Raw genomic sequence first — 12,108 nt, 5'->3', positions numbered from 1 at the left:
ATTTGATGGATGTTAATATTAAAGATATAGCTAAAGCTAAGAAGAAAGGGAAAGACATTCCCATCCTGCATCAGAGCCTTATTCTCTGCCTATATAACTTTCACCTCACTCTCTGCCCACCTCGTTCTATTTCTGTGCAGAATGTCAACCCCTCGACCCAACCTCCAGCCATTAATGATCCAAGCCCTCGGTGCCCAGAATTTGGCTCCTCCAATAAGAAAACCAAGAATCACTCCTCGGAGGAGGTCAGAACCCCTAAAAGAGTCAAAATCCAAGAGATTGACTCTGATTTGGACATTACTAAAGAAGCCAACACCCCCCACCGCTCTAGCAGACTAGCCTCTAAACCCTCAAATAAATCCCTGAGAGTCCCCTCCTCCTCACACGACACAGGAAACTCCATTCCAATCGTTAAAATGCCCCTGACCAAGCACAAGCAGACCCCTCATTATGTGAGCTCCACCCGGATTTCTGAAAGCCCCGTCTCCTCGAAGAGCCCGGAGCCAACCAATTTCCCATCCCCGACCTTCAGGATTGAAAAAATGTTGGTCGTTGAAGAGGCCAATAGCGTGAAGGAAGAGGATCCCAACTTGACAGAGCTTGAGAAAAAGATAGAGGCCCTCTCTGACAATGTGCAGGTGATCACCAGCAGACTGGAGCCGACGAAGTCCAAGATGCACAATGTGTCCAAGTTTGTGTTGAATGTCATGAGATGTTCGGCTACTACGCTATGCCTTTTGTAGGATAGCATGGCCAAAGGGAAAGGAAAGGAGGACGACGAATAACTTTTTGCATGTGGAGGAGTTTTTGTCTATGTTGTGTAGTTGTTGGCTGGATAAGCCCAATTTAGGCTTATGTTTATATTTTGTTGTTTATAGCCCTGCGTGGCATATGAATTATACTCTGACTGGTAGTTTTTTATCACTGATAAACTCTCGTAGTATGGTTTTTGTTTTTGATAAAGGTAAAAGGCTGCTACTTTACTGATTTTATGCAGACAATGGTCCTACCATTGTTCTCTTAATTGTACCTATGGGTCAGCCCCCTCATTTTTGGTTGCTTTTATTATAAAAAACAAAGCTAATATTTGTATTTCACAATATTAATGAGGGTAAAATATTTATGCCCTAGGTATTGATGTCTTCTTTCTAACAAAAAAAATAAAATTGAATTTTGATATATATAGAACAAGTTATGTGTAAATGTACACCTATATCTAAATTATAATTAGTTGGACTTCAAAACTAAATAAAATGAAAAATAGTTAACATATCACTATGAAACCAACTGCATGCTCTGGGTATTGATGTTACAAACTAAAATTAAAAAGACTTAAGTTTTTACCATTTATAGAAAAAAAGTTATGCATTTCAGGATGCACATCACTCTTAAAAAATGTTGTTTGCTGTAAAAAAACTACTTTTCAAGGAAGATGTAAAAATCAATAAAAAATTATTCAAAAAAATTTGAATTTTTTTTTTTTTAAGAATCTGCAAGCAAGATTTTACAAATCACTAGTTTACATAATCTTCAAATTCTTAACAGTTTAAAAGTTATGGGTGTCAGAAAGTGAAGGTTTTTTTTCAAAATATTCATCCAAGTGTCAAAGTTGGTCAAAAAGTGGGAACCAGTATTGTGAGTTCACCCTTCTCTATTTTGTCATACTCTAATTGTTGGTAATATGTGTTGTCATTGATGTCAACTTGATGTTTGAAAATACGTGATGTCATTAAGGAGATGAATTGAACATGCTTTGTTGGTTGTTGTCATTGTTGGTGAGCCATATTTGAGAGAGATTATGTCTCTATATAGTTACTTGAGATTAGCAAGGATGATTGTCTAGAGGTTCAGCAAATGTGTCCATGGCAAAGCATCTATCTGTATGATTGGTAAGTATATGGTAACAATGTTTTGCATATGATTTGTGATGTTGATGCAATTATAATTGATGTTGACTACATGTCATGGAGTTAGTTGAAGTGAGATTGGTTTAGTTTCATACCCATATGATTGAAGAAAATTGTCTAACTAATAAATATTGCATCTTTCCTATGTTTGTAAATTGGTAAATTGTTCCACATTTTTCCACATTACATCTTTTGTTTGTGTGGTTAAGGATTTAAGATTTGTAGCGTGTCTAGAGCCTATTTCCAATATTTCAATTCTTAATCACTTTTACAATAAAATTTTCAAGGTTTTGTTCTCTAGATTACAATTTGACAATGGATTATGACTTAGTTGAATCACCATAATGCTCCACATTTTTCTAGTGATTGTCTTGTGTGGTATTGGGAATATAATAAGGATGGTGTATTGAATCAGTAATGTGAGTTCTGAGTGTGTTGGTACTCTAAACTCAATATTCATTATGTTGATGTGGCACAATTTGTCTAGGTTGCCCTATTTCTATCTGATCAAAAGGATTATTCTCTTGTGCTAGAATTTGATGATCGGTTACTTCAAGAGATAATGTTAGAAAGGTTGTATATGGCCTTCAATATCTTCATCTTGGTCCACACGATGTTTTGGGTTTCTCTCTAATGGTGAGAAGGCAAATAATCAAGAGTTTTGACAAGCAATATTCATGTTTGAGCCGACATGATGTAGTCCTTCATGTGCAATTAAAATTTACCTATTCTATTTCTCTGAAGGATGTGTTAATATGAGTTAATATTTTACCCATGCCTTGGGTTAATTCGCAATCTAATTTTTGAGGTTAAGACATAAGTTTGAACCTAACCTATTCTAGGTCACACATTTCATTTGATAGGTCTTATTGAGACAAACTAATTGTTGTTTTGGGATGTTGCAAAGAATATATAAGGAAGAATGGATCATTTGTGAAAGATATAGAGATTGTGTGTGATAAGTGATGTGATGTGTGAATTATTACATTAATATTCCAGTTGAGTATGATGTGTGTGAAATTAGAGTAATAATCTATGTGCTTAAAAAGGGATTACAACACCAACATTCATTAGATGCCTTTGTTACAACACTTCATATTATGTTCTTAATGTGTCTTGCTCTAGAGAAGTGATCTTCAACTTTCGAGTCCTTCATATCTTTCCCTAGGGAAGTGAGCCTTAGACTACAAGTCCATTCAGGGAGGAGTGAGCTTCCTTTGTAGTGTGCCTAAAATAAACAATGCAATATTTGTTTCGTATAGTGTGAGTTGATCCTCACCACAGTTTTCCCCTCCTTGGGTTTTCTATGCAAAAATCTTGGTGTTGTTGTGTGGTTTATGTTCTATTTCTATTCTTTAAATATGCATATCTAATTTAATAGTTAAAATATTAATGAATGGTTAAGTATTAGTTAATGCTTATTCATCCCCCCTCTTAGCATTCGATTGTGTTCAACACTAGTTTCAACATGAAGTTATCATGCATCATGTGTTTGTCTTTGAACTCTTGCATCTTCACATTATTATATTTATTCAAGGGTGAATAGATGTATATGCAGATGTCCTCAATGTGGATTACATCAATGAGAATGTGGGAAAATGCTCTAGCTTTGTCAGCTATAGAGGATATGTAGGGACACTTCTTGAATACTAGTCTAGGCTTCTCCACAAGATAAATCACCCTATGTGTAGCTATGATTAATCTTATGAAGCTTAGTATTTGCAATAAAAATTAAAAAACCTTAAAATATGATCGTTAAGGTTTGCACATGAACTATCTGGGAAATATTATTTGCTTTTCAAGTCTTTTTCACTCTTGAATGCATCAAATAAGTTCAAAATTGATCAAGTATTGCTTAAATATTCTTCCTACTTTCTCTAGTAGATCAACATTGAAAGCACTTAGGTTTTAGAAACTTTTATCCATTTTATGATATTAGGGCTCTATAAAACATCCAACAAACTCCCACAAAGAGACAATATCCTCTATAAATTTGAACAAAGACATAATATCACCAGCCAATCATGTTGATGCAGAGGTTGGAGTATGGTTCAAATCAATGTTTCAGTCTTCTCTCACTCCTCAAACAATCAAAATATCCCACCCATGCTTGAGGTCTGCTCCTTACACAAAAGTGCAATCACAGTGAGCACTCAATTGGTCCGTCCAAAGGCATCGTGTGCAAGATTGGACTACCAACTGCTCCACAACCGTACCAAAGGCGTCTATCATGTATTTATGGTGTTTTCAACTGGGTTTTTCCACAGGTAAGAAGTTTCAAGTCACCCCTTATGGCCTATACCCTATTTTGGCTTGTAACTCTCATATGCCAAAAATGTGGTCTTCAACCTGCAAGAAGAAAAACACTTCAAAAACACCAATGAAGCATTGCATTAGAGTTATAAATCATAAACAAGTTAGTGGATTTAAAACTCCTAAAATCACCTCATTGTCCTCTATCTCTAAAGATCTTCAAGATTCAAGGTGTCCCTCACTTGGAAGAGCACTTGATCTCTTAGATGATAGCCTAGAGAACGAGATTTTAGTGATGTGCTAAGATGAGATGATGGATTAAGATAGGATTCAAGATACAAGACTAGATGATTAAAATGTTAAATGTATTCCAAATTGAAGATTAAATGATGCTAGATGAGTTAATTAAACTAGATGAGTATAAAATATATGAGATGATATGCAATTAACTAGATGATATGCTAAAATGAAGCTAAAATGCTAATGTTTATGCTAAATGGATCGGATGCTTGAAGATGGATTGAATGCTTGAATATGACAAGATGAGCTCCTTAACTTGCAAAATGACTATAATTTAGATGCACAAGATTGAGATATGAATTGAAGGAGAAATGGGCTCTATTTATAGAAGAATTGGAGAATTAGATGGCCAAGATTGAATTGGCTTAAGGAGGGTCAAGATTGAAAGTTATCAATCCATGTGAGATTTTCAACCCAATCCCATGTCGACGGGTCACCATGAGATTGCTTGAGAGGAGGCAGGAGGAATTAAATGCTTTATAAGACTTAATGGTTAATACCATGTGGGCAAATTCATGGAATAAATCTTTTATCCAATGAATAAAGATATTGTCCAATGGACAAAATCTTGTGCAAAGCTAAATGTGTTGAAAATGTGAAGTTTTGTAAGAGCATTAAAAGCTCTTTGGAGACCTTGGAGGTTATCTTGTTGGAAGTAAGACTTTTGTGAGAGTCTTACAAATTTGGGGAACTCAACAAAGTTAGCTTGTTGAAAAGATAAAACTTTAAATGCATTTAGAAGACTTTCTTCCAAAATTAGAAGTGAATTCCCCAAAATTTAGGGATGATAGAAGAATTAGACTAATTAAGTGGGTTTTGAGAGGTTCTAGAAGAATGCTTAGGAAGTTAATGGAAAATGTAGGAGGATGCAAGTGAGAGAAATAGGAATTTTTAATTAAAATAAAAAGATTTATTTCAACTAAAATGAATGCAACTTGCATTTGAATAGATATTTGAGTAAATATTAATTTATTTAAATGTGAAAGTGAATTTTGGTTTTTATTTAAATAAATCTTAATTTATTTAAATGAGAAAAAGGGGGATAAAACATTAAATGCTTGAAGACTTTGAGGGAAACCATTAAAGGCTTAAGAATACTTTAAGGGAAACCATTAAAGGTTTGAGAGGACTCTAGAAGGAAGCCATTAAAGGCTTAAGAAGACTTTAAGGGAAGCCATTAAAGGATTTCAAATAAATAATTTATTTATTTAAAATTGTGGTGCAACTTGCATTTGTAGGAAAATGCAAGTTGGTGGAGAAAAATAGGATTTTTTAATGAAAATAAAAGATTTATTTTAGCCAAAAGGAGATACAACATGCATATGTTGTAAAATGCAAGTGGGGTGAGGGAAATAGGGATTTTTAATTAAGTGTAAATTTAATTAAATGGGAAAGGGGATTTTAATTAAATGTTGAATTTGATTAAAATGGAAAAGGGATTTTAATTATATGTTGAATTTGATTAAAATGGCTAGAAGGGGATATTTAATTAACTATTGAATTAAATTAAAATGGCTAGAAGGGGATATTTAATTAAATGTTGAATTTAATTAAAATGGATAAAAAGGGATATTTAATTAAATGTTGAATTTGATTAATGGTTGATTAGAAGAAAAGAGATATTGATTAAACTTTAGTTTAGCCAATAGGCGGATTAGGGTAACTAAACAAATTTAAATTCATTTAATTAGTTGTGCAAGTTTTAGGTGTCTACAACTCCTACTAGCCCTCTTTTTAAGGATTGTCATTGATAACTCTTCACCCATGCCTCTTCTCCACAAACTGAGAGAATTTTTAGATACCCTTTTGAGACTTTTAAATAATATATCAAAATGGGTATATGATGTTTTGTAACAGGTCTATCAAAATTAAGGGTTTCTTGTTGCACTAGGGCTCAATTAGCCCTCTTTTACAAAGGAACATGTCTCCAATCACCAAAAATTCTCACAAAACCCACTCAAAAATATTAGGTAGAACTCAATTACATGGATTTAGGAGGTTTTAGCAATAGAAAAAATCATTATTTCTTTATTCTTACAAATTCATATGACTGCACTGTCAAATGGACAAAAGATGCACATGCAACATACTTAGGGCATCATCATATTTACCCCAAACCTCATCCAATGTTCCTACAAACTTATAAATCATCAATTAAACCCTTTAAAATTTCAGACTACCAATTTTCAAGAGTTTTCAATAGTGAAAAGAGGAGAAATCACATATTTTTCATACAAACCCCCAAAACCCTATGTTCAGGACAATTTTTAGAAATGAGCTTGGTTGACCCCTTAAAAAACATTATAAAAATTACTTATTAAAATAAATTTTGTCCAAAACATCAATATATTTTCATCCATCCAAGTCTTATTTCCATACATGTCAGTACATGGCCACACTAACACATTTTCAGACTGTAAATTCTCGAAAACATTTTTCAAAACTGGCTGCCTTCACCAAAATGCGTATAACTTACTCAATTATTAATGAAAAATTCTCAAAACAAAGAAAAAAGAAGATCAAATCATACCTATACCAATTATAATTCATAAAATTGTACAATCATTTCATACCAGGTCATATAAGAATCTGGAGCAGCAAAAAGACAGTGAAAAACATAAAAACTAGTAAGTTATTTCATTAATCTCTCCATGCTTCCAACACCCAATAGGTCGATGCAATACAAGTATTTAAAGTATTTTTTTAACTTCCAAACCTGTATAACCAACCCATTAAATTACTTACCCAAAATGACTCTTCATCTCTCTAATTGCAGATTTACAACTTTGACAACTTTTGAAATGACAACTTTTTACATTTTTGACAATTTGAGCAATATTTGCAATGTATCCCCTAAATGAACTTACACACCTTATAAATGGTTTATAACAACCTTATTACACACCAAATGAATCAAAACACCTAAATTCTACCACTAGACCTCCTAATTACACTTTTGCAACATTGCATTGACAACATGACAAAAATTTGCAAGTTTTTTTACATCATTGGCCAAAATGAATCCCAATGGCCTAAAAATATCATAAATTGCGTCTTATGGCCTTATTACATAAATTTGACTTGAAAACACTTATAAATTAACCCTTGACCACTATTTGCGAAGATTGTCCTTGGTGCTCCTTCACCATGTGTCCATTTCACCAATAACTGATATGTTGAAGATTTCAACACCTTATGCTTCTTAGGGGTCTGACAAAGTCTGCAACTATAACCCCCCCTAAACCAACATATTTTCTTTTTAGTTTCTAGAAGAACCATCTGCATCATTCTAAGGGACAAATCTATCCTTCATCTCACTTTCTTCCTTCTTCATCTGAACCAGATAAACCTTTTGAGGAGCAAAGGGTCTAACATTCTTCTCTTTTTAAAATCTTGTAATGTGTCCTAGTTTATTACAATTATATCATGTGGTACCATGCCATGGACCATTTCCACATATTCTCATATTATATCTACAATCAATAGCCTTATGGACATACTTGTTGCATGTGTAACACTAACCATAGAAGTATTGAGCAGTCACACCATTGTTCTTATTCATGAAATTGTTCCTCACCAGTTTGCTTCTACATTCACTAGCCTTATGACAAAATTTATTGCAGATATAACACTCAACATTAAATGGTTGAGAGTACCTTGGAGATCTAAATGAATTAATGGGCATTATACTCTTACAATCAACTAAATTATCTCCAACCTTATAACAAGAATATTAATTATCATTGAAATATTGAAAATTGGTTTGAGCAATTTGAATAGGAGTTGACCTTTTGAATTTATTCTTATTGTTTTAAAATTCAAGAGCCAATTCATACACAGACTATGAATTAGAATTGTTAAACAAGCTTCAAAACATGTGGCAAAGAGAGAATATGGTGAAGGAGTACACCAAGGACTTCCATAAAATAATCATTTGGACTAGACACAGTGAAGTTGAAAGAGAGAATGTGACATGTTACATTAATGGAATTAGGACCAACATTCAAGAGGAATTAATCCTAGTTCGGATGACTACCATGGAGGAAGCCTATCAATTTGCATTGAGGATCAAGGAAAAGCTATCCAGGAAGTCAAAAATAGATGTCAGGTAACAAGAATAAAAGATTTCTAGAGTGATGGGCATAATGAAATGAAAGGAGACCATAGATGGAGAAAACTAGATAAAGGATCCCTTTCTGAAAGAAAGAGAGGAGATTGAGGGAAGATTCATACTACAACCGAATGGAAAGGGGATACTATAACTAGGATAATGAATACTGGGGGACTGAAATAAGATTTGACTGAGGGTCATTTCAAGGAACATACTATCATGTTATAACATTGAACATTAAATGGTTGAGAGTACTTTGAAGTTATAAATGATTTAATGTTCATTCTACTCCTACAACAAAATACCTTAGCTCCAACCTTATTACAAGATTAACAATTATCATTGAAATGTTGAGAATACTTGATTTAAGCAGTTTGATTAGGAGTTGACCTTTTGAAGTTCTTCTTATTCTTTCGAACTTGTGTAAATTTGTTCATATTCCCTTATATCTTATTGGATTCAACATGTGCATTTTATTTTCCCTTTTTATCCTTGTATTTAGTCTTAGAAATTTCTCCCTTCTCAAAACCAAGGCCACCCTTATCCTTTTTTGGTTTCTGATAATTGAGTACCTCATCAAGTATGTCACTTCCACCTTTGAGTTTCAAACCTTTCTCTATCTATTCTTTTGTATCCTCCAATTATTTTCTTAAGGCAACAACCTCTTCCTCAAGTTTGGTGCATTTAATACATTTACTATAAAGCTTGGTTTCCAAACAATCAGTAATCTTCTTGCCTTCTTCAACTTGGTTCTTTAGGTTAAGTATGTTATCCTACACTTTCTTGAGTTTATCATCACATTCTTTGCTATCTTCATTCATATTTTTTTAGTTTGACAGTTTCATCTTTTGTCACTCTAAGTTGGTCTTTGAATTCTTTGTCTTCTTCAATCTAAGCTTTTAGTCTAACAATTAACCTTTTTTGCCTTATTAAATATGTTATTCTATTCTTCACATTCCATCCTTGCAACATCTATGTCATCAAAAGCACACTAGATTTCTCCTTCAAATCTACTCTGGTTCACAAAAGGTTCCCCAATGACTCCCCTCACAACAAAGTGTAGATGCATCTCATCCTCTTTGACTTAATCGGTCACCCACGTCTATGTTGTGGATGAGCCTCTTGCTTCTTTATTGCCCGATACTCATTGTAGGGACCCCATTTCACCCACTCGAGTCTAGACCTCTCTTGCCTCCACTCCATCAATGAAAAATTTCACCCCTTGCATCCCAATCCAAGCTGACATTCTTCTCACCTCCTTGTTACAATTTTCACTCCAAATTAAGAATAGAAGAAAGGGAGGGGTATATTCACTAACATGTAACCAAACTCCTCCTAGACACACCAAACCCTTCATATCTTGAGCCATCCATCAAGCTATCCAAACCCTACAACCATTCCTTCCTTACACACCTTGTCATGATTCTTCGCATACTGTCCTTTGGTTCTAATTTGAAGCATCATGCTAGAAATAGAGACACAATGTCCGTGTTTTTTTGGTACTTGAACTCTACATTGAGAAACTCATCTCCCAGCACTATCTTCACCCGCGTGATGAATGTCTTGTCATCAAACACAAAGATATTGACAAGCCTCTCATCTGCTATCCTACCCTACAATACAACCCGCTACTTGGTTGACCTCAATGAAAAATTGGCTTCCATTTTTCCTCTCCTTTGTTTTTGCTACTCGCCAATCTTCTTAGATGCACCAAATTTGGAGATGGATAGGAATAATGTCATCCGTTATCATTCTAGCCTTTAAAGCCACTCCCCACTTGTCATCCTTTCAAATTAATTTTGGAAACTTTCTTGGGAAAAACCTATCTCGACCATATGGAGATCTAGGGATTTGAACCTCCCATTGGTGAGTTGGCCTAGATCTATTTCCTAGAGTTAATGTGCCAAAGTAGATTCATGTTCTAGAACGCCACCTATTTTCCCTCTAGTGATTTCATTTGCACATTCCCCTTGCCACCTCCTCCAATCGTACCTAGATGATGTAGCTGACAAATCTCCCTCAAATCCTCTCAAATCATCCACTTGCTCAAACCATGAGTCTCATTGTGACTATTCATGTAATAGTTTGGCTTCCCAGTCCATCATTGATGATTATAATGAGGGAAAAAATATCGTAGTCAATGCAATTTAGAATCTTGTCCCTAGCAAGATGCCATTTGTATTCTCCTTGTGCAAGGTCAACAACCATTTTGGATAGGTCATCTGCTTCCTAGTTTCCTTTCCTTCTAACATGAGATATTTTGAATTTTAGAAATTCCTTGAGATATCTATTGATGACATGTACCATCTTGTCAATCTACTAGTGTACCACACTCCCTTTTGCAATCACCCAAATTATAATTTTTGAGTCTCCTTCAAGAAGTATATTCCTCACCCCCCATTCTCCTCACCATTTGAATAGCGAGGAGAGTTGCATTCACTTTTGCGATGTTGTTAGTTGTCATTCCTAAGCCTTGGCAACAAGTTGCCAATATGACTCCATAGTGATACTTGGCAATGCATCTGACCCTAGCCTGTCTCGGGTTGCCTAGTTTAGCTCCATCAAAGTTTATATTAATCCGATCTATCTCAGGTGGTATCCATTGTGCTAGAGGTCTTGTAACTAGATTAGGATTAACCCTAGAAGACCCATTAATGATTCTATAATTTATTAGTGGCCAACTAGTTTGGATTCTATTGTCCAACTAGTTATAAGGGTGCTTATTTATGTTAATTCTAGAGGTCATTTTGCTAACTAGCTCTGAAATTGATCTCTCAATTCTACTCCATAGCCGACTGTCATCCTCTTCTGCATCCTGAAATATTCTTCTATTTCTCTCTTTCCAAATCTCCTAGATTACTGCTCAAGAAATGATTTTCCATATAGTGGAGTAAACCAATTTACATCCCCTTACCCCCCATCCCTGAAACCAACTTAATAGGCTACTTGGTAGTGGGGTGCTCCATTCCATTCTTTGCAAAACTTTCTTCCAATAGCATTGTGTGATTGGGCAGTGCAACAATAGGTAATTTGAAGTTTCTTTGTCATACTTACACATTACACATCTAAAGGGTCCTGCAAATTCTAATTTGTTTAAATGATCCCCTATCAAAATTATGTCTCTTATTGCAAGCAATGCAAAGGATCAAGCCTTTGGAAAGCAATCCTTATTCTAGTAAAGATGATAAGGCCATTGTTCCTTTGACTGCTCCAAATCTAAAAGCTTATATCCTATCTTCACCCCATATTTCCCACTTCTGGATCCACACCAAATAATCCTATCTTTATTGCCTGTGAGATTGATTCTTTTGGACTTTAATAACTCTTTGAAATGGTCATCTTGATCTCTAGGGAGATTTAATTCACTTGGGTCCTTTCATTTCCATTTTGGGATACCAAATCTATTCTCGAGGTTCATGAAGTCTTCAACTTTCTTTCCCCATCTCAATTCCATAGTCCTTTGAATATCCTGCCAAGATCCATCCATGTCAAGATTTGGGAAGCCTTCCCATGAATCCTTCCAAAAATTGGCTTTCT

The sequence above is a fragment of the Cryptomeria japonica genome, chromosome 3, assembly GCF_030272615.1.
Source record: "Cryptomeria japonica chromosome 3, Sugi_1.0, whole genome shotgun sequence".
NCBI lineage: Eukaryota > Viridiplantae > Streptophyta > Pinopsida > Cupressales > Cupressaceae > Cryptomeria > Cryptomeria japonica.
The sequence above is the reverse complement of the archived record's forward strand: the minus strand, read 5'-3'. Positions refer to the sequence as shown.